The sequence below is a fragment of the Sylvia atricapilla genome, chromosome 2, assembly GCF_009819655.1.
Source record: "Sylvia atricapilla isolate bSylAtr1 chromosome 2, bSylAtr1.pri, whole genome shotgun sequence".
NCBI classification, from domain to species: domain Eukaryota; kingdom Metazoa; phylum Chordata; class Aves; order Passeriformes; family Sylviidae; genus Sylvia; species Sylvia atricapilla.
In genome coordinates, this window is record NC_089141.1 from 23357531 (window position 1) to 23384398 (window position 26868).

The following is a 26868-nucleotide window of genomic DNA, read 5'->3' on the forward strand; positions in this document are numbered from 1 at the left end:
CTGTTGACAAAAGCAGCAAGAGGATTTGTAATGCCTAAGCTTATCATCATCACGCTCTAAGAAAATCCTTCTCCGAGAAGCAGTGTAAATAAGTAAAGTTTTACAAGTTAGTGGACTCTCTTAATTGAGTAGCCCTTGTAAATTAATAACATTGAAGTAAATGTGCAAAGACTTTGCTGACTTTCTAAAAGATGTCTAATAAGGTCCAGGTTTACTAAAGTGCCCAAAGGAGCAGGTCCCCAAACCTATTTGTAATTTGTTGAGACACTAATGATAGTTAACTTCTAGTGGTTTATTCAAGAACATGAGTAAGAGGACAGCAGAACCATCAGTAAGTCTTCCCTCCAGACACAGCCAGGTACCAATCCTTTCATTCCAACGATCTGCAGTCCTACAGGAAAGGGTGGGGGGAGGGGGAGTGTCTCTCCTTCCTTCCAACCATCCTTGGAGCACCTTTCAGAACCAAAGTGAAAAGCCCCAGGGGTATCTTTGTGTACTGCTACTCCTGCCTGAGGGCCTCATATCTCACATCCTTCCATCCCGAGCAAATGTGTTTAATAGTTTAGTCCCAGTAGCTAAAACATGAAAAAATACTTTGTTTCCATTCCTCTTTCACTTTTTGCTTGGCTTTCTCCCATTCCAGACATTAACAGCTTGGTTTCCCTGAAAAGCTGTGGCTGGGTGAATAACGCAGAGTGAATATACTTTGTTTTTGTTTCTTTGAATGAACTTTGTCTTTCTGTTCATGGACGCTGATAGCAGTTCCTGCTACTGCATTGACTGTTTGAATGTATTAGGTCACCCACACTGTATTTATTTTGACTTTAATGGCTGTGAATATTCACATGCCCTCAGTCATGTTTATCAGAGCTTGCCTACCCATAAAATTGTGCTGGTGTAATATGCATTTAGTTGAAGCCCCTCCTGACTTCACTTGTACTCCACAGGATTGAGAAAAGCTTATGATGATCCAAGTTAAGTCTGTAAGGAAATTATGAATTAAAAAGCAGATGTAAAACACTTTTAGACTAACATGAGAGAGCTCAGGGAGAGGATTGTGATGCTTTAACTAAACCAGGGTAAGGCTGTGAGTGAGAAAGGCCTCAGGCAATGAAGAGGTGCCCTCCCTCAGGTTCAGCCATGCCAGTGGAAGAGCAGATGTACCTCAGTGTCCTCTCCCTGCCTCTGCAGGGATGGAGCTGACACAGCACTGCTGGGAGACGAGTCCACAGGAACCTCCCAAAGCTGACCTATGGATTCAACACATTACTTGAAGCCATCAGAATGGCTGATGTGAGCTAAGCTTGAGGATTGTGCGCAACTTGGATGAGGGAAGGAAACCTGAATATCTTGCCCAGCAGATTGTGCAGGGCTGGCAACTTCCAATAGGGCAGCAATGCAGGTGAGTCGAGACAGCCATCCTTTCAGCACCATGGGGCCCTTGTGTGCTTGTGCTAAAATGACTTACACTAAATTGTGGGTAGTTTTGGTCAGTGTAATACACATGATTTGTGGAAAAAAATGCCAGAGCAGCCTCACACGTGCACCTCCCTCAGCATGAGACTTCCCCAGCTCAGGCAGTAGCCTGATACATGGCAGAGACCCAGGGAGAAGTACATTCCCACCTCATGCAGCACGATCAGCACCGTGCAAACACCCTCCCCTCTCCTCGCAGGGCTGTGAGGCTACTTCCTCAAGCTCACAGCTTCTCAAGCTCTCCCAAAAAGGAAAGGGATGGTAGGACCCATAGAGCAGTGATGCCTACTGGGTTCTGGTCTCCTATAAATTCACTGGAAACACACCACTCAGAGGGTAGGCAGACCTGCTGTTGTTACCACAGACAACAAGCATTTTGTGCAGCCTGGGGACACTCAGTCCAGCAATCTCTAGAATACTAGACTAGGACCTCTTGAAGATAGTATACCAAAGGGAAGATGAATGGACTTGGGGTCAGTCCCCAAATCCCATTCCCTTTACCCTCTTACACCTTGGATATGTGCAGTAAGCTTCAGATCAAGCCCAGAGTGAGAGAGAAGGGTTTGTTTCCCAAAACCAAGTCTTCTACAGCACAACAGAACATCTCTCTTTTCCCTGACCACGAGAGAGAGAGAGAGAATAAGCAATGCTGTGACCTTTTGAGGAGTATGGAGTAGGATGGGGATGAGGAACAATGCACAAGACCATGCCACTGCTCTCCCAGGGGTCAGCTGAGCTTTGGTGGACACACAGAAGCCACAAGGCACTGACTGCTGCAGGTCACAGGGGCTGTCACTGGCCAACAATAGCCCAGCTTTCTTTTGCACAAATAGGTATAGTGGGCAAGAGACTGTGACTGTCTTGCTGCCTCCTACAACCTCCTGGCCTGGGTAATCCTGTGCCTAGACCAACCCCAGACCTTGGAGCTTGCTGGTGCAATGCAAAGAACCTGACAGTGCCATCACAGCTACCAAAATGTCTGCTGCAGGCAGGCCTTTGTCCCTTAAGGAGTGGAATGGCCCTCATAAAACTATCTTCCTTTTTTCTCCCCTCCGTTCTCCTCTCTGAGTCTCTGGTCTCTTCTCTGCTTATTGGTGCAGCACAACTCATGATCCACTCCCCAGAGAAGTCCCAGAGGAGCACTCCTGCACTGAGCCCAGTGCAGAGAACAGGAGTGAGATCTTCAACACTGCAACAGGATGTGCAATCTGTGTGTTCAAAATAGGAGAAAAATATCCCTTCTAACCTACCAGAAGCCAAATTTACTTCTGAGTTCTCAAGCTAGAGATACCATGCCATGGCAAGGTCTTGTTCTTAATATTTAAATATGAGTAACATGCCCTTGGCAAGTAAGTGCCTGTCTGATAGAACAAAGATTTTTTTTTTTGCCAATCATCAAGCAGAGGTGAAAATTTACTTGCATGCATCCCCAAGACAGCACAAAAAATGCTCCTGAACTTTGGGCCATATTTAAGTGTTAAAGCCAGTTCTCTGCAAGTGCTATTCTATTCCAGTTTCTGGCATCTGCAGACTTACAAACTAATGTAGGTTTGTAAATGTGCCACAGGAGAGCACAGAGGAGAAGATGTTCATATGGGGGAAATACACACTCACAACACATCCACATTGTGCAGCTGCACTGTGTATTATTAGACTGGCTTCTCATTTTATTAAATCAGATCACTGCAGAAAGAGCTCAGATGCGATGGTCGAATGAAACATCAAAATATGATGGTTATTTGCTTTAAGGAAAACAAAAGCATGAAAGCTGCTGATAAATCACACAAAATTGATTGGTATATGAAAACATTCAAGTAAATAGATATAAAGGTGAAGGAAATGGTGAGAAACAGCTGCTAAAGGTGCTCATTGATAGAATAAAAAAACGATAAAGAAGCAACTCAGTAGTGTTTGTCTCCTCCCTGAGGAGCTCAACAAAGCCCCAGAGCTCCTCAAAGCCTTATGCTTCAGGTAACCAGCACTCTAACCCAAGCCAAATCCCAGGGCTGTCCTAGCTCTCACGAAAGCCCTGCCATGCCATTTGCTCCTAGTTAGATCCTCTGCTTGGCTTGTTTGGGAAACAGGTCCTTGCTGTCCTTTTGCTGGATCTCGGTGCAAGGTGACTGTGGCAAGAGCAGGTGACACAGGTTAGTCTCCTCTGCTCACAGCCACCCAGTCCCCCAGAGCCCCTGGAGGAAAGAAAATCAAATTTATCCAGGAAAGTGAGGCACTACGCTTCCCCAGTTTTCATGCTACCAGCTGGTCTAATTTCTCTTGACGTTTCTTCCGTAACAGCAACTGCAATGTGTCAGGATTAATTAAGCCAAGCAGTGGGCAAGTCTCAAAGGAGAACACACATCTGCCATGACCTACCCCCACCTAAACGCCAAGGAGTCTTTCCTGCCATGGGGATGGAAGGGAAAAGGGAGAAGGAAGCAGGAATGGTGAGGTGTCATCCAGTAGGAGAAGCACAGTGAGCAGCCTTGAACCACCAGGGTTCAGATGAACACCAGCACAGCTACAGCACTCCAGCTCAGAGCAAGCACCTTGGGCCTCGTTATTTAGTCATTCAGATAGACCCCAGCAGATTTTGCAAGGTGTGCATCAGAGGTCTGGCATGCAAATAAGGCTACTTCTCCCCAAATCTGAACATGGGGCAAAGTTTGTTGGAAGATTGCCAGTGAGAGGGTCAGAGATCAGTGTCCGTCTGTGGCCTGGAAACAGGGCTTGACCTTCCATTCACAGCCCAAATAGTGGCCTAGCAGTGAGGAGCACAGCTATGCTTCCCAGTTGCAGGCTGGGAAGGAAAATGGATCCCCAGTATAACTAAAAACCAAAACATCTGGTAACAACAACATGAGACATTAAGCGCACGGTAGCTGGTTTTTGTGAAGTCAGCTCTCCCCTCCTGGCTGTGGCCAGGAGAGGGGTTTGCATCAGAGCATGTGCAGCAGTAAAGGATGCTCCTACCTCCAGATAGGTGCAATAGGAAAGCGGTGGCACAATATGAAGCCATTTCCCTGGGACCTCTTTTCCAGCTGGAAGGAGAGGTATGGATCAGCCCCTCAGCTTAGTGCATCTCAGTGGCAGTTATCTTGGCTACTAACAAGACAAGGTGACAATTGGAAATGCTGGGATGTTCTCACTTCCCCTTCTTTGTAGTTGCTTCTTTCAGTTCCAGCCCTGCTGCCACACCTTTCAGTGCTTCCAGTAGTCAGATGAGGAGCCATAGCTAGTCTCCTCTGTTCTTTCAGCATTAATTCACACAAGCTCAGCTCCGTCATTTTCATCAAGTGGTAGGTGGCTCAGTAATAAGAGACATTCCCACAATTATCATAATGTTTTCAGGCAGGAAAGGTATATTTTAGTTATAAAAAGAAGCTGTCACAGTAACTGGCACCACACGTAAGACAGAGATGTCATAACATCCTGTACAGACATAATTACCTAAATACTAGTGTTGGTTGATTATCAAAAATCCTGATCCATGAATCAGCCTTCTGCTCGACTCACTCTGCGTGATGATGCTGTCTGTCAGTGTCTGGATAACGGCGGAAACACTGCGCTGAATGTCTTCTAATTTTAGCAAAGATTTACATTTGTCCAAAAGACTTTAATGACAGTATATTTATTATCATGGTCTTAAAATTAATCACCTCATCAGAGACCACCAAGAGAGATTACTGCATAACCAAGGAGGCCAACTACAGATAGAACAATGAAGAATGCATTGCACAACCTGAAACTTGTAAGTTAAATTGTTTATTAATAACTTTTGAGAAAATCTACCAGCAGAAAAACAGGATTGAGACACAATTCATGCACAGAAAAAAGAGTGTTATATAAGCACTGCACCACTGAGCCCACTTTACTAGGTAGTAATACCAGAACAACAATCTCTAAGCTGTGTTGTACAGATGTTACAATGCAGGGTGTTAAAGGGTTTGACCTTATTTGGTATACTCTGGATTCTTCAAGTGCTAAGACAAAGACTCAGATGAGATACTCAGCCATATTTCTGCTCATTTTCTATCAAAATAAAGATAATTATTTGGCAGAAGATACATCAATCAAGCCAGGGTGGGTACAGAAATGGATGGGGTTTTTCTATCCATGCTGCTCTTGCAAACATCCAAAGCTGTGGATTCTCTCTCTGACACACTCTTGATGTATATTGGCCTATACATTATGAATACAGATATTATAACGGTGTAAACAACCCATTCCAGTAAATCTCTCATGCTCAGACATCTCTAGATATACCTGGACTGCAAAATTCAAGCCTGGCTCCAAATCTAAGTCCTTCCTTGCCCCAACACTGATGAAGAGCTCCTTGTCTGTCAGGGTTCATAATGAAGAGGCACTATATCTCCAGAGACATGGCATACAATTCTCAAGGTCACTGTTTGTCCTTAGGCATACTCCATCTGCATCCACACCCCACAGCTTATTGCAGTTTAAGCCTGTCCACATGGTAAGTGGTTTTCTAATACCAGCCATAATTTTGCACCCAGTTGGCATGTGGAAGGCTATATTAAGCCCAGACGATTAATGCTGTCTTTGCTGAGAAGCAAGAAAATAGTCTCTGTGCTATTATACTTTGTCAGCTTTCCCAAACACTTCAGGCAACTAATTCTGAGGACTTTTTGACTGAATTGACGTAAAATACATCCTTCCCCTCCAGTTCCTTTTAGATGCTTTAGGTTAATTTTATACTGCAATCTCAGAGGTCATTGGCAAGAGCATGTTCTGCTACCCACCAGGCACTTGAGGAAATTTATGAAGACAGTCAGGTCCCATTTCTTCTGGTCATCCTTGGTGGGTTTACATGCCAGCATAATGTGTATGAACATCAAATTGCTCTTTGTCATGAGAAGCTCCCTGGATCTGTCCACAGAGAGCTGTTTTGGAGCAGATATAGTGGTCATTGCCTTCAATAGACATAGGAAGAAAATGTGGTCATCAGTAGATGTGAAACTGGAGAGAGGCCACCTGGAAAGAACTAAGAAAAACCTAGGAAATCCATCAGAGCAAAGTCAGGAGAAGTCATTTATAAGATAGACTTATAGGGTAGGCAAAAGGTTTCAGAGCAAGATATTTATATATGCATTTGCACATTCTTGACTTCTGGATGTTTTGTGAAAATACCCTTCAGAAGACATTCCAACTCAAGACTCAGTTTCCAAATACTTTCTACCTCCTTACAGTGTGAAATAAGGTGGAAGGACTGGTCTTAAACACTAAAATGATATTATTTCCAGGGAACTGGAGATTATTCCTTGGCAACCAGCTGCTTGCTTTTGTTATTGACTGACACGGTGCACACCAAGGTGAGGTTTGCAGCTCAGGAGTGAGTGCTGTGTGTACTCACAGTAAGTGTGAGATGTGGCTGTCTGGACTGTGGGTACCTGCACGTGAACTTGGGGTCAAATCTCTGCTTATAGTCAACAGAAAAGGAGTCAATGCAGGCTGCAGACTCCAGAGAGCCATTCAACCCTTCAGCTGTGTCTACTGTGTCTAAGAGCAGCACAACTCTACAATGCACCACCTGCATCGACTGGATCTCTGCTGATTTCTGCAGAGTCAGAGCTTTCCACATATCCACATTCAAGCAATGCACTTGGAGGTAAATCTTGCTGTCAGTAAGAAGTTTTGGAAATTCACTCATTGCCAGATTCTAAGGTGAAACATGCTTCAGTCACTGCCTATGTAGTTGGCCTTGCCTTTTTGTTGTGTTCTGCTTTTCTCATAGCATGCTCTAGCATTAGGTATCTGCCTTCAAAGTGTCAACAGCAAACATAACATGCTCTGATATCATATATGTAGGTTATTCTTTTGCAGACCCAGATTGCTTTATAACATCATAATCAGTGAGGCTTTACCTTCTCTAACTCATGTCATCCAGGTAATGGGGCTTCAGCAATTTTGAACAAAAACCAGTCTGAGGGCAATCAATCAGACCATTGATTTCTATGCACAGAATGAGATGTTGCTCAACTGCAATATTTTGACATCTACTAAGTAGGAGATGCAGTGGTATAAATGTGAGAATTGAATGTTTAAACTCCTCACTGCAGGTAAATTGTCTCAGCAGCATTTCTCCTGTCCACAGAGTTGCCATCTCTTAACCAATAAAGACTTTCTGTATGGACACTGCATTTTGCTGGCTGCCTTCCCACAAGATTTGTGAATAGGTAGTTCCAATGGTGCAAGCTCCTCACTTGGAACAGAGAGGGTGTTGATGAAAGCTGCTTTCAAATCAGTTCAATCCCTCTTGGATCAAATGATATTTGGGAGACAGAAGACCTTCTGTTATATTAGACAGAATGAAGTTATCTGTTTTACTGTGGTTTACGATGTCAGCGCAGTCATGTGCAGAACACAACCAACAAAACCACTGCTGTTGTGCACCACCATTTCAACAGGAATACTAGAATCTGTGTTAGTTCCTTGGCACGTGACCTTCAAAAAGGCCAGTGAATAGGAGATTTAAAGCTCATCTCTCTGCATCTGCTCCAAAGTTGTTGGGTTTTTTCATGGAGAGACCTAGCAGCATACTTTCTACAGCATCTAAATGACTAAATTTTCCAGTACCAGGCAATGAAATCTCTGATTAGGCTGAGTTGCCCATGCAGAAAACAAGAAAAAGAGCAGTAAAGATATAATTCTCTTGCTATCCAAGATGTCCTAACATCAGAAGTGATCGTGTACTCAGTCTTTCTCTTTCCTGACATATTTTGAACTGGCAAAGAAGTCCAGGGATCCATCTTCACTCTTGCTGGATCTTCTCAGCTCAAGACCTTAATGGTGGGAGCTCCTGGGGTATCAGGTATTTCATGTCTGAAGACTATTGCCTTCACCAGTCTCATAAATAACAGAACAGGAACTTCAATAAGATATACTCCATCTTTTTCTTCAGACAGAAAACCACACACAGTTCCATGATTTCTACAAATGCCGAGTAGCCATTTGCCTAGTAAGACAGATGAACATTATGGACATCTTTTCTCACATGTTGCTGGAAAGCTGAAAGAGAATCTACTACACAATTGATAGCAAGGCTTTGGCAAAGAAGGAGGAAATACTCTGTCCTCCATATCCTGACTGGAGGGGACAATATACTGACAAGGTGGATAATGACAATGAAACACTGAATAGTTGCCAGGTTGGGACGGGGTGAAGCCTCTACTACACAGATGCTTTGGGAAGTGGTTTTACATCTGTCAGGAAGGACACTAGTGAAGCTGTTGCTGTCTTTTGAAGAAGAATTGATTAGCATAACTTCTCAAAATCTGTGAAGGCCTACAGTTCAGTAAAAGCTAAAGTATCTGGTCAGGATCAAGGCCCCACAGGCAGGCATTGTTCAGCCAGGACAGACAAGATGGTTGACACATTAGTATGAGGCCCCGAGCTCACACTGCACTGACTTCTGCATTGCAAAACATCTGCTGAAGACAACAGGAATTCAAATATGAAGAAAAGCAGAACTTGTCCTTGATATTCAAATAGCAAGAAACTCCTAGGGTTTGGGCAGAAAAGAGCACTCTGCCTCATACAAAGACATTGCAAAACCCTTCACTTGAGTAACTTTGATGCCAAATATCTCTGCTCATTTGTGCTGGAGCAGCTAAATTAAGTGTGCTACTTTCAATAAATCCTTCCTGTTGTCAGTGGGTTGCCTTTTACTTATGGCCATTGTCCCTTTTGTTGCTACCAAGGAAAGAAACATAGCAGAGAGCTTTTGTTTAATGAGCCATCACATTTAAACATCATTTGTCTCAGTTGTTTTCCTTTTCTCATCTACCTTTGCTCATTAAACTCCACCCTGCTTGGCTGTTAACAGCATAATCATGGGGAGCAATAGCATCACGAGATTCCTTGTACCAGCGTGATGCTTCTACCCCTGCTGCTTTCCCCCTATTCACCAGCTCTGATGGGGCTGTGCTTGCCTAGCATTACAACCAGGGTAGCAGCAGCTTCAGAGCCAGCTTACTCTGAAGGCTGAACAGCTGGAACTGCACTTCCCCATATGGAGCAAGGTTTCAGATGGATTTTCTTGGTGTTGCCTGTGACGTTCAACTTGTCCTTCTGCACGTCTGTTGCAGCCAGTTGCCAGCCCCTTGCCTCTGCAGAGGGCATGGGGCAAGGGAAAAGGCTATCAATCTGCTCTCTACAGATGGCATGTCAGCTGTGGCAACACTCATTGGGGACAGGGACCAAAAAAAGTGAGGTAGAGAAGTGGCATTTGTGCCCCTCTGCAGAGGTGCTGCAGGAGATTTTCCCGCATAAAGTTTCTCCTTTGCTTCTTTTCCTATCCAGGAACTTCAGCAGCCCTAACCCGGGCAACCTAAGCCAAGCAAGCAGGGGAAGCAGCAGCCTCACTAATAGGGCAAGGCTTTGGCATAAGGGAGATACTCGCTCCAGTCATTCTTTGACTGCAGAGATCTTAGCCAGAGCTAGAGGGAGCAAAGACAAATGTCATTTCCACCATTCTAATCTTCATATGCATGCCCAAATAAGAGCCAAAAAATTACCCTTGAATTATCCCTGAACCTCTTGCTTAGTCAGTTTTGGGGAGGAAGTGTACATCCATTGACTCTTACCATGGGTCATTTTTAGCATGAAGAACTATAATGAAACTCAGACAGAATCTGTTATTTACCTCTGTGGCTTACGCTGCCATCTCTTCTCAGCTGCCCAGCACAGGAACATTCGCATCCTGATGGATGGTACTTGGTAGCCGTGAGGACAGTGCTAGGACCAGGAAGCTGCAGCAGTACCCTGCAGTACCTGTTGCTTGTCATGTTACCTGTGTGAAGGAACACGTGATGAGTTTAGCCTGCAGCTCACAGCAGCCAAGTCCAGGAACCGGTGGCGGAAGATGTCATCTGTGGAGCTGTCACTCTTCTGGATCATGGGCAAACATAGTTTGGAATAGTCATGTCTGGAGTCTGGAATAGCCATGAGTGGGATAGTGACCTCACAGTGCTAACATGGGCTTTATTAACCCTGTCAGGAAGGCAGGTCTTCAAAGAAAGTGGCCATGTTCTTCCATCTGCACCACCATTTAGCTGGCTCTGTTACATTTCTCACATATACCAGACAGACTGAGGGTTCGTGTAAGATCTTATCAGAGGATAAATCAAAGACCTGAAGTTCATTAAAACAGGAAAGACTGGACACAAGGAAGACATATTTCTGAGAACATACTGTAGAATCAAATCCCTGCAGAGATGGTCAGATTTGAATATTCTTCCCAGACCATTAGGAATTCTCAGTAGGAACTGTAACCTCTCACCAATGTGAAGCTTAACACCAACCTCAAATGAAGTCCACATGCCAGATCTCCAATTGCTTAACCTTCCTGTGAACTGAAGGCATCCAGGACAGAAAATATTCACACACTCGGATGTGCATATTCCTATTCTGTACTAAGCCACTGTGTGCAAGCAACTCTGCCTTGACCCCTGGGTAACCCTGAGCCCCTTTTCTTGGGCTGAATTGGCCATTACAACTATCAGGCTCACAAGAAAAAGCATTCCTATGGCAGAATGAGGAACCAAGAGCCAGAACTTTTCTAATGGGTGGCAATTGTGCTTCTCTGTCAGCACCCAAACCACACCACATAGACATACATGGACATATGGAGCTGGGCCAATCTTTCTCAATTAGATAGGCTGTGGCTACTTTCTGCAGACAACTCAGCTTTAGCAAGTCAGAGCTGAACATCTACTTCTCCAAGGCTTAACCCAATGAACACTGTGAAAGGGGCTTAACCTCTTTCATAGTGCAACACCATTCTAGACTTACAGAAGGGCAGAAGATTTGCAGCTCCTCCATACTCACTCGATGTTCCTGATCTTCATCTCTCCTTTTTTCACCCACCCAGGTTGGAAAAACCTCTTCCAGCCTAGTTATTTATTCTGTGTACCTTTCCTTCTCAGGAAAAAATGGCACTTTCATAACATCATGTCCAACACTGGCACAGGACAGCTAATTCCTCTTTGAAGGGTTTGATCCAGAGCCAGTGAAGTCTCTCTTGCTCCTCTTTGATCCTTGTTGTCCAGACCCAACTTATTATTTATTATTATTATCAAGCTAAGCTCTTTATTCAGCAATACCCTCTAGATTTTGTCAGTGCAGGGAAATTTTACCAGTATAAACTAGGTTATGAGATTGAAAACTAAGTAGTTTTACTAGTGAATATATGGATAGAAACTCCTTTGCCCCTTTGTTGTAGTAATGTTTTGGAAGAGGCTTAAATTAAACCAAAAAGTCATTTATTCTAAAAGAATGCCTGCAGGGGACATAAACCAATAGTGCCTTAATTATGCCTGTATGCTCATTTTGATTGCTTTAATGTTTCTAATTACAGTGTTAACACTTCTCCCATTTGACAAGCAGGGAAGACAATTTGGCTCAACCAAGGAAGCTGGAGCATGGGTTATGGGAGATGTACATCACCTTCCAGAATGGCTTTCCCCTGCCAGCTTGGAAAGAAAGGATGCTCTCACTGGCATTCTGTTATTTCAGCTTGTCCTTCTGCTGGGGCACTGATGGGGCAGCATTTTCAACGACAATGTGGTGGCAATGAAAATGCTGCTATTGCCACTTTTGGCAAGAAAACTTTGCGGACATGTGCAGAACCAGAGAAAACAAATTTGAAAAAGACTGCAAAGAATGATCTCTGCTTTCCTTGTGGGAGAAGACAAGACTCAGTGTGTTCATCCAAACTTCTATACAGGCAGAAGGCCTCAAGCCATTTATTCCTGTGCTTAATTACTGTACCATTAGTAAAGGCTTCTTAATGTCTAACGAGATCTTCCTTCTGTTTAAGCCAATTACATATTGTCCTATCCCTCTGGAGACACAGCACTGATTATTACTTCAAAGCATGTTAAGGCCAATACAAATTTAACAGCAACGGCTGAATTGTGAGTGAGGTATCTCAAGATGATACTTACATACATTTGGATGAAAGCCATGGCCTGGACAATTTTAAGGGGTCTCCACAGACAATACGAGTGCTAAAAAATTTCACTACTGAAAATTTTAATCCAATTTGTTTAGATGGAAGAAAAGGATGGGAGCTTTTAACTATTGCCTGCAAAAACATGCTTCTCTTACGTCCAGAAGAATGTTAATTCAGATCCCTTAATAACATAATCCAAACTATAATTTAATTGGTAAGCCATAGATGATATTAATATCACAGTAAATTTAATCAAGGTATTGAATGCAGGAAGGGCTTCTAGTCTCTCAGTTCTAAGATTGCAGTGCCCAAGGTTTAGACATATCCCCATGGTTAGACAAGGTTTTTGTCACCATGTTATTATTCACTGCTGAGCCAAGACAGCCCATCCAAAACAGCAACAAGAACAAGAGAAAGTAAAAACCCCACAGAAGTCAACAGAATAATGCTTCAGATAAGTGTATCACTCTCTTTGTAATCAGTTCCACCCCACTTTTAGTCTCAGATTTAGCCCCTGAGTGTGCTCAGGGCCAAAAAAACCCCTTTTTATTTCCCTCTGAAAACACTGAACCTTCAAAGGTACATGGGACAACTCCTCTGAAGTCAGCACTCCTTTCCTGATTCATTCTCTAATGCCCTCTTTGATCATATCCCAAGAAAGTTGCCAGTGTCCATCCTGCCCCCTTCCACCCATCATCCTAGAAGATCACCTGTTTGCAGCATTTGGCTCCCCCTGATCCCAGGAGAGCACATCTGGTCTGATTTCTGTAGGCACCAAGACTGCTCCGGGAACAGTGGTTATTCAGAGCCAGGTGGAGCATGATGCACTTCTCCAATCCCTGCAGATTAGAACATTCATGAAAGTTAAGGTAAATTACCAAAGATGTGAAATGAGTGCAGGTGAAAGTAAGTTAAGCCCTGCATGGATATTTGGAGATAAAGTGGCCTTTGCTTTGCTTTTGTTTAATTGTCACCACTGTGAACCATGGCCATTTTCCTTCTGTATCAGAGCCCCCACACAGAAGTTAAGTGCACTTCAACTTCTGCACATTACCTCACACCTCACATTAATTTGTCTTAACTCCCCATGTAAACAAACCCTCAGAGGACCGGTTTTTTCCTCTGTCATGTGATGGTTTGCTTTGTCACAAAGCGAAATGCATTGGCAAAAACCATTTGCAGTGAATTTTCCCTCAGCTGTGCCTGCAGTGACATCTTTGCTGTGAATTGCTGCAAAACGTCTCCCTCTGCCTAGGCTTATCTGGGTTTTTCCTCTTTCATACACCTATATTGAAACAGCTTGTAATTAGTAAAGCAGCATCCCTCTACCAGGCAGAGAGGGACCTGTTGGCCTGGTCTACAGGTGAGGTACAGAGATGATCTAGGGAGATTAACTGCTGGGCTAAGGATCACACAGGCTGTCTACACCTGAGCACAGAAATCATCTAACCTCAGACCTCTTCTGCCCCTGGAAACATCTTTTCTCCTCCTCTCAATGGACTTTTCCTTATTAGAAATAGTCAGTGAGTTCTTCTAACGTCAGGATCACACCAGTTTTGTGGGAAAGGAAAAAAAAAATTATTGCCATCTGCATGACTACCATCAAGGGACAAATCTTTCCCTCTCTCTCTCCCCCTTGTATTCCACCCTCCCTTTTTACTTAAGAGCAGTAGGAGACCTTCACATTAAGATACTGAACCCATCACAGTTGGAATAGGCAAAGTGAAAAGGGAGGTGATGGAGGCTGAGACAATGTATTTTTAGTCATTTCGATGAATTATGGAGATGTGAAGCTGATAATTTATTGAAGAAGGGAAACGGGGGACTCTATGTAAATGTTTTCAGATGAATAATTAATGTGCCTTTCTAGCATCAGGGGGTCTTTAATTAAAGCCTCTGTTAAACAAGGGAAGGCAGACAGGCCTGACTCCTTGCAGGAGCTAATTGCACCTTTCCCACGTACAGCTACGATTCAGAGACAAAAGTATCATTTGCATCAATAAAGAGGGACAGATCCTACCTAGGGGGTGTAGTGGGAGGCTGCAGGGCCTGCTGAGTGACCCCAGGGCTAAGGTGGTCTGCATCATATTTTAGATTAGCCTGGCATACAGGCAAAATAAGGGGGTGTGGGGAAGAGAGGATGAAGAGGGTACTCTGGCCACAAGGCTTGAAGAATGCAGAAAGCCCCTCATAACCATCTGTGGATTACAGCCTCTTCAAGAGGGACTGACCGACAGGGTTACCCAGGGTCCTGCCATCACTGAGTGACACATTTGCCTTCCAAAATCCTGTTCCATACCATGCCTGCCTCCCTGTTCCAATGCCAGGGATGGGTTCACAGCAGAGGGGAGCACAGCAGTGAGGCAGTGTTCACAGGATGGAGCAAAAAGGCAAACCAGAGTCTTCCCAGTACCCAGCTGCCGCCCTTACACCCGACATCCTCCAAAGGCACCACTCTCTCCGCTGAATTTCATCTCTGGACCCTTCCCCGCTTCCTTCAGGGGTTTCACAGCTGATGGAGACAGGATTGGATGAAGGCTCACTGTGGACTTCAGCCAGTACACAGCATCCCCTCCCTCTCATGCCATATGATGGTGAGACCAAACTTAAGGCTTCTGCCTTAAAAAGACTCCTAGAAGGTCTGTGATTGTTTTCCAAGAGAACATACAAAACCATAACAGTTTCAGGAACTACACTGGGGCAATTAAGCAATGACAAAACCTGTCCCAGTTAATACTGCTGAAGAGCTTCTAATACAATCCCAAATCTGACTTATTTAAATGCCATGGGAACAGCAGGTAAATTTCTAAACAGGGAACAAAGTCTTGTTTTCCTTGAGAACGGTATCTAAACTAGACACAAATTAATTAGCTTTGACACCTTGGCAAAGAAACTTTACCCCACTTTTTTCATTCATCTTTATCTCCAGTAACATTCCCGGTAGCATTACAAATGAGGGAACAAGAGTCAGCTGAAATTTTATTTTTAACAGAAAAGGTTAAATCTAAGGTAGGCTAAACAGGTTCCCAAAGCAAATATTTCCAAACACAGAAGCTAATAACATGTCTCTTTCCTGAATTGTCGAAAACTGGACTGGAGGAGACCTCGAGGGGTTACCCAGTCCGTGCCGGTCATCTACGAAAAGGTTTGTTTATCCTGTTGCCCCCACTTTCTGAAGCCATACTTGAGACACTCCCTTTCGGCAAACTTTGAGCCAAAAGACAATTCGGAGAACATCCCTTCAAGAAAGGTCTCACTGATTTCTGCAAACATCTTGGTTTTCAGGAAAGCCCCGAATCTTCGATATTGAGAGCATGTGTTTTGTGTTTGCCCACACGAATGCTCTTGACAGGCCTGACATGCCTGCGAGCTCAGCGAAGGTTCACTGCTGTGCTTTGCGGAGGCAAGCGCTGCCAGAAGGTCTCGGAGGCTGCGGCACTCCGAAGCCCTGCGAGCAGCCACGAGGCTCTGCTGCTCTCTGCTGGGAAATGCGGGCAGAGCCCAAGCTGCGGGAAGTGCTGCGGGAAGAGCTGCCTTTGCCAGCACACAACCGCTCAGAGCCAACTGTACAAGCGCAGACACCTGGGTACAGTCTCCTCGTCAACATCGCTGTCAGAAGCACACTCACACTAAAGTTTGATGGTACAGGAGCAGCCTGGATGCAAATCAGCAGCCCCAGGCACCCCTCTGCCCCTTGCACTCCAGCCCTCTACCTCATGCAGGAGCTGCCTTTCTCCACTCTCTTGCAATAAGACCTGCTTTCCTCCCAGCCTGGTCTTTTCTCAAAAATCCTCTGGATCGAGGGCAGAACACTTAACCCACCACTGAGGTAAGGAACCAATGTGCAGGGCGGCCTCATGATCCCCCCAGAGTCACCGGTCAGGACGCAGATGAGCAGAGATATATCTCCAAGGACCCCAAGCCTCCGCCTCCCAGTCTTGGGGTCTTTTTTGATCATTGGTCCATGACTTAAAGCTGTTCTTTGCTCACCAGAGCTCAGGAAGGCTCTAACTACATCTGGCTGCGAGTGTGCAAAACCACAGGTCAGAGAGTTTTGGGGCTGCAGTGTGCAGAGGACCACAAGGCCCCGGCTGTGGGTATCGACTGGGGAGCCACAGCTCCTGGATTATGTGGCAGGTGAGCTCCCTGCTCCAGCCACCAGCCTCAGCCAGGGGGAAACCCCAGCTTCAGACAGCAAATCCCACACAAAGGAGGGGGACAAATCCCCCAGCCTGGTGCTGACCGAGGCCCTCTACCCCTTTAAGTAATGACATTTCAATTTGCTGATATGCTTCATCCCATGCATCTCATTACGATTTTCAAGTAGCAGATGAGGCGACCAGAATTTGAGATAGGCATTTTAAGGATTTGGCTCTTTTATATATATATTTACAGCTCAATAAAATAAGAAGAAATATTCAAAGTAAACAGACTGTGGAAAGTGATTTCTTCCAACTCTCCACTGCAGACTTGCAAGAAACCAATCAAAGAGGCTCAAGAGTGGTTTGAGCATAATTTATTAACCCAAAAGGGGCCGCATTGTTAACCAACATTATTTATGGTGAGCAGCTCAACCATCTCTACTGAACAACTGTGCGATACTGCAGGCACAAATGCAGTGAGTTACTACAGAGATAGGACAAAACCAGCAGCAGGTCTTTGTTACAGCTGTTAGAAAAAGCGTCCCCAGGAGACAGACACTGAATCTCTAATGGCTATCTATTTCTCTGACAATTTATTTAAGTTTTAACTTAACAGCAGGAATGATAGCCACAGTTACACAGTGACTCCCAATAAAGGAGTGTATTGCTAATCTGCAGCTGGTGTTTTCTTATTTATTTCAAAGTCTTTAAGTTCCAGACTTAGCATATGGTGCCATATAAATAATGATATAATAATACGTTTTTGCTTTCCATGTGCCTGTGTAAAAAAAAAAAAAGCGCTATGTGATTTATCTTACATGAGCATTGTATTTAAGGCATTATTTTGCTCAGAATTTTTAATGCATTTAAAATGCATCTTCTGGGTTTTTTTAATCTGTTCTTTTGAAAGAATAAACAGAGCAGTGATGTTTATTTAATAGAGTCATTCATCTTACTTCCCTGTGCAAAATCCTAGCTTTCCAGACCCAGCAGCCAGATCCCTGCAGTAGGCAGTGGGGTTGGAAATGGAGGAATCTGCTGTTTACCAATGAGGCACAGATGAAAGGAACACATGGGGCTCGAGATTTACCCACAGCACGACACTATTTGAAGCCAGCAGGCAGCTGAGAGCTGCTTAGTCCCGTCCAGTAAAGGAGAGAGAGGAGAAACCCATGGGAGAAGTCCTGCAGGGAATCATGCTGTGGAGAACACACACTGGGATGGCTCAGCACACAACTACTCTAACTCACAACTGATATCAAGATGCCTCCATCAGATAAAACTGTATCAGCAGTTACAAAAGCCGGCAGTCCCACGCTGTCACATCACTGTCACATGGAGAAATGGGAGATGCAAGTGACCAGAAAGAGAATGACCTGGCATCCCATGAGTGCAAACAGCAGTGCTCCAGTGCAAGATGATCTGAGTGGTCAGTGTGGCTGAGGATATGGACAGCACTGTCATATACCTGGTACTGGAGCAGTGAGGCAGCTGTTTCCCTTAAAAGGCCAACGGCATAATTTGAAAAACACACACAAAGTGAACTGCTCTGAATGGAAGTGACATCTGTACGTTTAGAACAGCTTTTGAAGTCCTGTATCTCCCCTCCCCTCATCCCCATAAGCCCGCATGGCAGTTTCAGACAGTTGTTTCAAACCCAGCTCTTGTCAGACTGGAGCATGAACCAGAATATGTCAGAAGCTGGTTACTGTGGTAACCCAGCACAGCTTTTATCTTTATCCTTTCATCTCCTCTTTGGGGAAAACTGGCAGTCTGTTTATTTGCTTTTTCTGACGAAGTTCATCATGCAGAACACCAACTGTCTGGATCTGTGTAAAACTGAGGACAGGAGAAAGTACTTCTCACATCAATGTACATGGAAATATTTCTCTCGGCACTCTACTACTCTACCTCTGGCTTCCCTGCTTCCCTGTACGAGCTATTTGACATGTCTTTTGCCAGGACTGAGACCAGACACCATGTCTTTTGCCAGGCACCACCACCAGTGACATGCTGGCCTGTATCAGGAATTGTGTGAGCAGCAGGACCAGGGCAGCAATTGTCCCCCTGTACTCAGCACTGAGGAGACCACAGCTCAAATCCTTTCTCTTCTGAATTGAGCCCACTTCTGGGCCTCTTCACTACAAGCCATTGAGGTGCTGGAGTGAGTCCAGAGGGCAATGGAGCTGCTGAAGGCTTTGGAGCACGAGTCCTACAAGGAGCAGCTGAAGGAGCTGGGAGATGCTTAGCCCGGAGGAAAGGAGGCTCAGGGGGACTTTAACACTCTCTACAACCGCCTGAACACAGGTTGTAGCCAGGTGTGCCACACAACTAGCTATAGGACAAGAGGACACAGTTTTAAGCTGCGCCAGGGAAGGTTTAGGTTGGACACAGGGAAGAATTTCTTCACAGAAAACGTGATTAGACATTGGAATGGGCTGCCAAGGGAGGTGATGGAGTCATCGTCTCTGGACACGTTCAGGCAAAGACTGGACACGGCACGTACTGCCACGGTCCAGCTACACGGTGGCGCTCGGTCACCGGCTGGACTCGTTAATGTCGGAGGTTTTTCCCCACCGATTAACCCCGGGAGTCCCCGGCCCCTGCCCGGGGATTCCGCCCTCACCCAAGATGGCGGCGCGGCACTCAGCGCCCGCGCGCCGCCGGCGGCACCGCGCGCCGAGGCACGTGACAGCGGTTACCCCGGCAACCACCGCAGCTTCCCGGGCCTACCCCACCTGCCCCGGCTACGGCGAGCGGCGAGCGGCAGAAAGAGCCGGCGCGGGCGGGGGCGAAGCGCCCCCTGCCCTTCCCTGCAGAGCCGGGGGCAGGTGAGAGAGAGCCCCGGCCGGGAACGGCTCCCCTCCCGCTTCCCTGGGGGCACCGCCCCGCCTCGGCCCCGGGCCGGCCTCCCACCGCCACCGCCCCCGTTGTTAACGACCCCCCGGAACAACACCGTCCTTCCCAGTTCCACGGGGTGACCTGCTCCCACTCGCTCGTCCCCAGCACCCTGCTTCTGGCAACATTGCAGCAACCGGGACTCGGGGTGGGAGGAAGGAACAGGCACAGATGGCCGCACGCATTCACAGCTGTAGGGATGGGAGTGTGGGGCGTGGATACAGCACAGTCCGCGGCCAGCTCTTTAAGGGGTAGATGGGTAAAGGCTGCACAGATTTCAGCTGCTGCTGTCAGGGAGCAAACCTGGGGCTACACCAAGGAGGAGCTGAGGGCAACCACAGTGCAGGCAGCGTGCACATAAGAAGGCTCGCCAAGAGTCGTGGGCAAGGAAAGGGCATGAGTCTGGGATCCATTCAGGGGACTTCCATGGAGACAAAGCTACCTAGAATGTGCACTCAAGAGTCACCCTAGGACAACTAGTCACTAAGTGAGGATCAGGCACAGATACAACTGCTGTAGAGTTCAGACCAGTTCTGAAGGCCTGGGCCAGAGCTTAAGTAGAGTTCCTGTGATCGTGCAGAAGGTGCAGGCGGGGACAGTCACAGAAATAAACCCTAGTAGTGCATGCTTTAAGTGTGGCTGCAGCATATTTGCAGAGGATGGAGTGTCTAGTCTGTGGAGATAGAGGTTTAAAATACTCTTGTTCTTTATCTGCTAAATATTGTAGCAAGGGTGCAATGATCATATAAGAATCTGAAGTGGAGGAATCTGCGTACCATCAGCTGCTGAACCACCTGAGGACCACACACCTATAGTTGAATCCCCACCATCACTGGATGACTTACCTGGTGTGGAGCACCAGCATCTGCAACCCAGCCATCTGTAGTGGAATTGCCAGTGTCTGCAGACGAGCTGTCTGTCAAGAAGCCACCACGTTCTGAGCACCACTTCCTGCTCATTGTGTAGCCTGCATCCAGGGAAAGCTCACCTGAGATCAGATCACCTGTGGGTGAACCTCCAGATTTCAGAGTCAAAATGTACACTTCTGAATCCACACAGGATGGCAGTAACACCGTTGAGACTGTGTTGTCAGCAGCAGAGATTACATTTGAATCAGTGGAGAATCCAGAGACTTTTGGAGACCCCTATCAAGCTGCCATGAATTATGTGGAGGAACATAAAATTCTACAGATATTTCAGGTGATATATGTATTTCTTATCTCCTTCCAGAGGCTTATGTGAGAAGTTTGTCCTAAAGTTGGCTTGAAGCAAATTATCCCTTCCCCAGACCTCTCCTTCTCCTGTGCTTTCTTAAGTATAGACTTAAGAAAAAGCAGTAGAAATGGACCCTTGATCATCATTGGTGTCGGAAGAGATTCTTGCTTTTTAAAATGCAGATGGCATTGGAATAGGAAATGCAGGCTCCCGTCTATCCAAGGATCAATAACCCATCTATCCAAGGATCAATATTCTTTCCTTCTGTCTGTCTCTGTCTCAGGATATCACAGAAAAACTGCTGTTCCATAAGCCTGATGACCCCTTGGAGTTCATATTGAAGGAGGTAGGGTGCCTTGCTGGGGCTCTGTGGGGACGGAGTCAGCTTTGCTGGGCACACCAGAGCCATGGTCAGCCTGTTTCTCTGACTGTGTGTCTGCTGTCTTGGGGGGACAAGAAGCACAGGCAGCAGCAGAGTGCCTGGGGTGCAAGGGACCATGTGTGGTCTGAGAGGGAGAAAGGTGTGGGAGGGTGGAGGAAGAATTGGGTGAATGTGTCCTGGAATTACCTGTGAGGTGAGGGAAATCAAACGACAGAGGTGTTCTGTGACCCTCCTATAACTGCCTCTATGCCAAACTCTACACCCCTGTTCAAGAGAGCTGTTTCTGCTGATCCTGCAGGGTATTAAAACACAGGTAATTCAGAGTCAGCGAAGTGAGACAGTAGTTTGGGAGTGAGTTAGAGGTGTGGGTTGCTTCTTGGGAGAAGGAGGAGGTTAAAAGAAAGCAAGCAGACAGAGGAAAAGAGTGTCTTCCTTACATTGCCCTCTAGTCAGTCAGGAGAGGCACCATCTCTGAGGTTTGCTCCTGGGTTCATGGTGTACTAAGCACAAAACCTCCAGAGGAATGGCAGGGTCAATTCTGGGCATCAGTGTGAAAGTAAATAACTTCCCAAATTACTCTTTTCCTTTTGCCTAGGTGCAGTCTTTGATAGAAGCCAGGCAAGCAGAACCCGAGAGACCAGCAGAAGGGAATGAAGATGTGTAGGTGTTTCTAGAAGAGGGCCTGTGCACTCCTTTTGGCCCCCACTGACCTTGCTGTTGTGCTATTGTCACACCATGCCTTCACAGCACCGTGTAGTCATTGGCAATAACTTTGAAAAGATCTGCTTGTCTGTCTCTTGCCTGGTTTCTCTATTTTCTGTGCTTGTGCTTCCCCTTGGGTTTAAATCCTGCAACTGGGTTTTGGTTTGGAATCACAGACTGAGATCTAAGTGTGCAGGGATCTGCATGCACATATGGCACGCATTGAAGAGGCAGATCTGCTGAACTTCTATGCATATAAATGCACAAATCTCCTATGTAGGCCACTCCAGACTCTGTCTTTCTGTTCAGAGAAACCTCACAGCTCATACAATGCGAGGACAAAAGCAAGTAGAATTAAAATGCAGCCCTGGACAACCCACAGCATTCTTTTGTCATGCTGCATTGGTGGCTTACCGTGTCCAGTTATGCACCCAGTGCCTATCTAACAATTTGATAGTCTGTGTCTGGGCTTTCCCACTGTCCCCAGAGCTCTTCTAATATAAGAAGCTGTCTCTCTGCCTCTTCCACACACTGGATACTGTCTCACCCTTAATCACTGCTGCTGGACACTAATCACTCTGCTTTTTGGGGTTGCCCTGCCTGTATCATTATAAGTACAGTGTATAACCAGAACAGTAAAGCAATAGTTGCACACACCCTTTATGCTTTCAGAAAACATTGTCACTCAGGAATGTGGGTGGTGAATAAAACCCAACAGTCCAAAACCAAGTACTGGTAGCCCAGAGAATTAAGAGTCAAGGCATGTTTCGCAAACACATAATTTGAACTGTGTTTGATTTTTGAAACGCTTATAATCCCTGTTTTCATACTATCCAAGTGTCTGTTTCTACCCTGTAAAAAAACTTTTTCTTTTTTTCTCTTGCCTGACAATTATTAAAAATGTGCAGCAGAGCATACTGTTATTTTGGCTTAATAGATTGTCTGTATGCAGTAGATGCCAGAAAGGGGTTTTATGTCACTGCAGGCTTTTCTCTTTTTTAGGCAAGTGCTCTAATTTCCTGATGAATTGTGGTGTATTCCCAAATGACTGTCTCTATGGCTATGAAAAGAGCACCATAAAAACTTCCATCTATCTATTTTTTAAAAAAATAATGTATGATGATTGGGTTGTGTGATTCTACACAGCACAGCTTGGGCGCCAAAAGTCTGTGGATAACAGAGGACATGTATTTGGCATACGAATTCCATTTGTGAGATGAGTTTCCTTTCTATCTGAGTTTCTCAAAAAGGATCAGTTAACTCATAGGTTTCAAGATTGAAGGCAGTTAAGCACCCCTGTCATTCATAGGGCAGGGAGGTTTTCAAGGTTACTGTGAACCTAAAGATGGCTCAAGATTCAGATTAAATCTGCATTGGTATTATAAGACTTTTAATGTGGGCTTAGGCATCTAGCTCCCACTGCAGCAGTGAGATGCTTTTGAAATCCCAACTTCTCTCCTGGAAAACTGGAAAAATCTGACGCTGAGAATCTGAGATTGATCTGCTTACAAATTCTTGACCAGAAATGTATCAGGCTGAAAAACAATGTATACGTGCCCTGTCCTAACATATCTCTGGGGAACAGGAAATGTATGGAAAATGATGATAGTGTTTGAAGCCTCATCTCCATGGTCCTTTGTCAGCACATTATCCCAGGAGATGGAGAAGCTGACATGTCTTTGAATTTTGTTGTAGAACAGGATTAGGATGCCTTGGGGTACAGCCTTCCCTGTGCATTTCCTGCCTTTGTCATTCGGGTATTGCATTTTGTTCTGTTTTACTTACGAAAAGCTTTTGACCTGTAATAACGTTCTCAGACATAAGTATATGCCTTCAACTTCATGTCAGCATTAAGGGAGTTATGCAAGGGAAGATTCTTAATTCCTCTCTCAGGTAGGTTGAAATGAGCTGGAAAGCAGTCTTCTTACAGGTGACAGAAGTTTTGCAAGAGAGGCCGTACCCAGTGTTCGTCAGTAATCTCAGGGCCACAATTTTCCTTTGGTGGCCTGGCCACCTCATTTCATTCTAACAAAGTTTCTGTGTGATAGCAAGAACTCCTCCCCAGTACACGTAAGAGAGACCACTTGTCTTGTCTGTTTCTCAAAAAAGAGAAACAGTGTTTTCTGTTCTTTTCTTCCTACTAAGGAGAGGTCTTTCTCCTTTGAGGAGCAGTTTTCTAGAAAGGAATGAGGCTGTGCCCAGGACAAGCTGTGTGGGCCTGGAGTTGGCGTCTGTAGATGGCACGAGACTGGGGAAGGCAGTGGGGCCAAGGACAATCCTTCAGCATTCACGGACTTTGGAGGGTGAGGCAAGGGATATATCATCTCTGAGCAAGGACTTTGACCAGAAATCTTGGGGAACTTATCATGAGCTAAGGAGAAATGTCACTTCCTTCACCTCAAGCCTCTCAGATGATTGAACTTAATTTTATGAAAACAGAGAAGCATCCTCTAGAATATTTGCAGATTACGATGTTTAAGGTAGGGTCACACAGCTGTATTTTTTTTATCTGCTTCATAATTATTCTGAAAAATACACTCTAGCTCTACAAAAAATCTACTTCACTTAAGGCACTGCTGTTTGTGTATAAGAAGGCTTTTCTGTGCTGAAGAAAAGATTAAAAAATGGAAACTTGTACTGTAGTCTTAATTCCAGAGTGACTGTCCCCTTTTCCACAATTTCTTTCCAAAACCACTAGATCCTTATTTCTTCTTTGTAAGTGGACATTTATCAACATGACAATAAACTGTCATTAAATTTCTCTTCTTGAGTGCTCAGAAGGAATTAGCAGTTCCTCGTGTGTAACCGAAACTATTCCTTATAAGTCCTTATAGCACACTAGTCACTGCACATTTGAATGCCCTCCAGAGTGACTAACATCTGTTGTTTGCTCTTTCTCCCCTTCACAGGGGAAATGGCTGTGCACTGAAGTGCATTCTTTTAGAAAGGGTGGTTTGGGTTTTTTTTACCACACCTGTGTATTTCTGTGTGCTTTTAATGGATAAGTCCTGAAGTGGAAGGTGTGGAAGGTGGAGGTAATTTGTAGTTCCCAAGCATGATTCCTCAGCAGTATGAGCTGAGTAATGAGAAAACTCATTCTTTTTAAGGAAGAGATCTTCTTGTTCATTCATGGACAGGCACAGAGGTGCAACACCCAGTTCATCTGCCAAATGGCATGATCTCATGGCGCCCAGACTGTTTCTGTTGTGAGCCTTGTGCTCCTCCAGAGGCAGGATGCAGAGGAGCCAATCAGGAGGAAAGTGTAAAACAGGTCACTTGGACCAAAACATCAGTTTCTTTTTCTGCCATTTCTGTATGGAACTTGAAAACACTTAGCTGCCCCAAGCAATACTGAAGTTGCCTGTGTACTGCTTCTAACCAATGGGGGAAAAATGTTGTAACAGCTGATTAAAAAACCTTAGAAAAGTTCACACAGCCTCTGCTCTGGTTTTTAGGTGGAGGGCACAGGCAAGATCTCCCTTCGATGGGCAGCTGCTTACAGCATGAAACATTTCATTGTGACTCACTGGATATGAATCACTGCTATATAACACCAACTTTAAGCTAGTTAAATGCCATTGATTTCAAAGTTTCACAATCGTGTGGAACTCATAGTAGGCAGCAGCAATGGCTTTCATGTCTGAAATGGAAGAAAATGACCTCTGGGTAAAGTCCAACAAAGAGCTTAGCTGAAGAGAGCTCTGATTGAAGACTGGAGAACTTGGAAGTGCTTGGAAAGGGAATATACTGTGGCAAATTGATCCAACTCTGTCTGACATGCCTCCTGGTTGTATTCCAGGGAAAGCTTCTCTTGACCATTCTTTCATCCAGATGAAATGAAGGAGAAAACAAAGGAACATTTCCTTAAGGTCAGGCATTATTATCCAGGCTGCATTCATTTTTGGGGGACTGTCCTTATGGACAACACTGATGTAGCAGCATCACCAAAAGCTCATGGCCACAGTTTGACATACAATAATGAAAAGAAGAACTTTGAGTTGTTGAAGACACATGGATTGGATGAATAGTCATTCATCATCTCCTGAAGAAAGGCAGTGAGCTTGGATGTCATTGCAGACCAGACTTATTTAGGCGAAACAGACACAAGAGATTTCTGTACATATAATTCAGCACTGGAAACTGCCTGTGGACACCCCAGTAGCTGGTCTGGTTTAGAAATTCCTGGTATGAATGAATGGAGTGGCTGTTCTCCCTCAAGGCTATCGTCTCAATTCCCGATGCAATTCCTCTCACAGATGAGAATAGCTCACCCTCCTTTGTCACAGACGTTACTGTTCTCAAGCACTAGGAAGGACATCTCCGTGGCTCATGCATCCAGGAGTCTGGGGTAAACTATCTTCTAGGGCAGAAAAGAGGAGAAACTGCTGGTGTCGTCTCATAAACTCAGTGAAATAATACTAGGAAAGAAACAAACACTGAGATGGACTAATTTCCTTTATGACATTGTTACTCTGAGACCAAAATGAGCATCTTTTTTGTTATCATTAATGAGTTGAGAGGTGGAGAAACATAGGGCTGCACAGAGCCAGATTTATGAAGGTGCACACCTATCTAGTGCTGTTTTACAACTCTCAGTTTACACTTGCCATGGAAACTTCACTATAAACTTAGAAGCCTTTAAGGCAAATGTCTTATTTAAAATCATATGGTCCAGCCTTAAAAATTATTATTAACTGGGAGGCAGGATCCATGTTAGGGTTAGGGAGTGTGTAAGGAAAAGAAGTGACCTCTGTCCTTCCTCCTTCCTGTACCTCAGCTTAACTTCTGGCATGAAACAGGAAACAGGTGAATAAAGGCATGTGTAATACTGCAGTTGTTTGTTAATGGAAAAAACACGTCATACCAGCCTTTGAAGAAAAACAGTTCCCCACCTTGAGGAGCTTTTGGAATTTGGACAGGTGAATAGATATTGGAGGGAAGGCTAGATTGCATGCAGGGACACGGTCAGAGACTCAAAGGTTTTTAACAGTGACTCAAATTTACTTAAACATCATAAACACCACAGTTCCTCTGAAGAGCAGATCGATGCCAGCTCTATCCCACTATTGTTTAAGCATACC

General features: G+C 45.0%; 1 long non-coding RNA gene across 1 annotated transcript; it reads left to right on the top strand.

Annotated features, from left to right (window-relative positions):
* The first annotated feature begins 19610 nt into the window (after positions 1 to 19610).
* On the top strand, positions 19611 to 22211 carry LOC136375456 (uncharacterized). Its single transcript, XR_010746081.1, has 4 exons — positions 19611 to 19636; positions 20216 to 20688; positions 20987 to 21049; positions 21681 to 22211. It is a non-coding gene; the product is annotated as an uncharacterized lncRNA (long non-coding RNA).
* The last annotated feature ends 4657 nt before the right edge of the window (positions 22212 to 26868 follow it).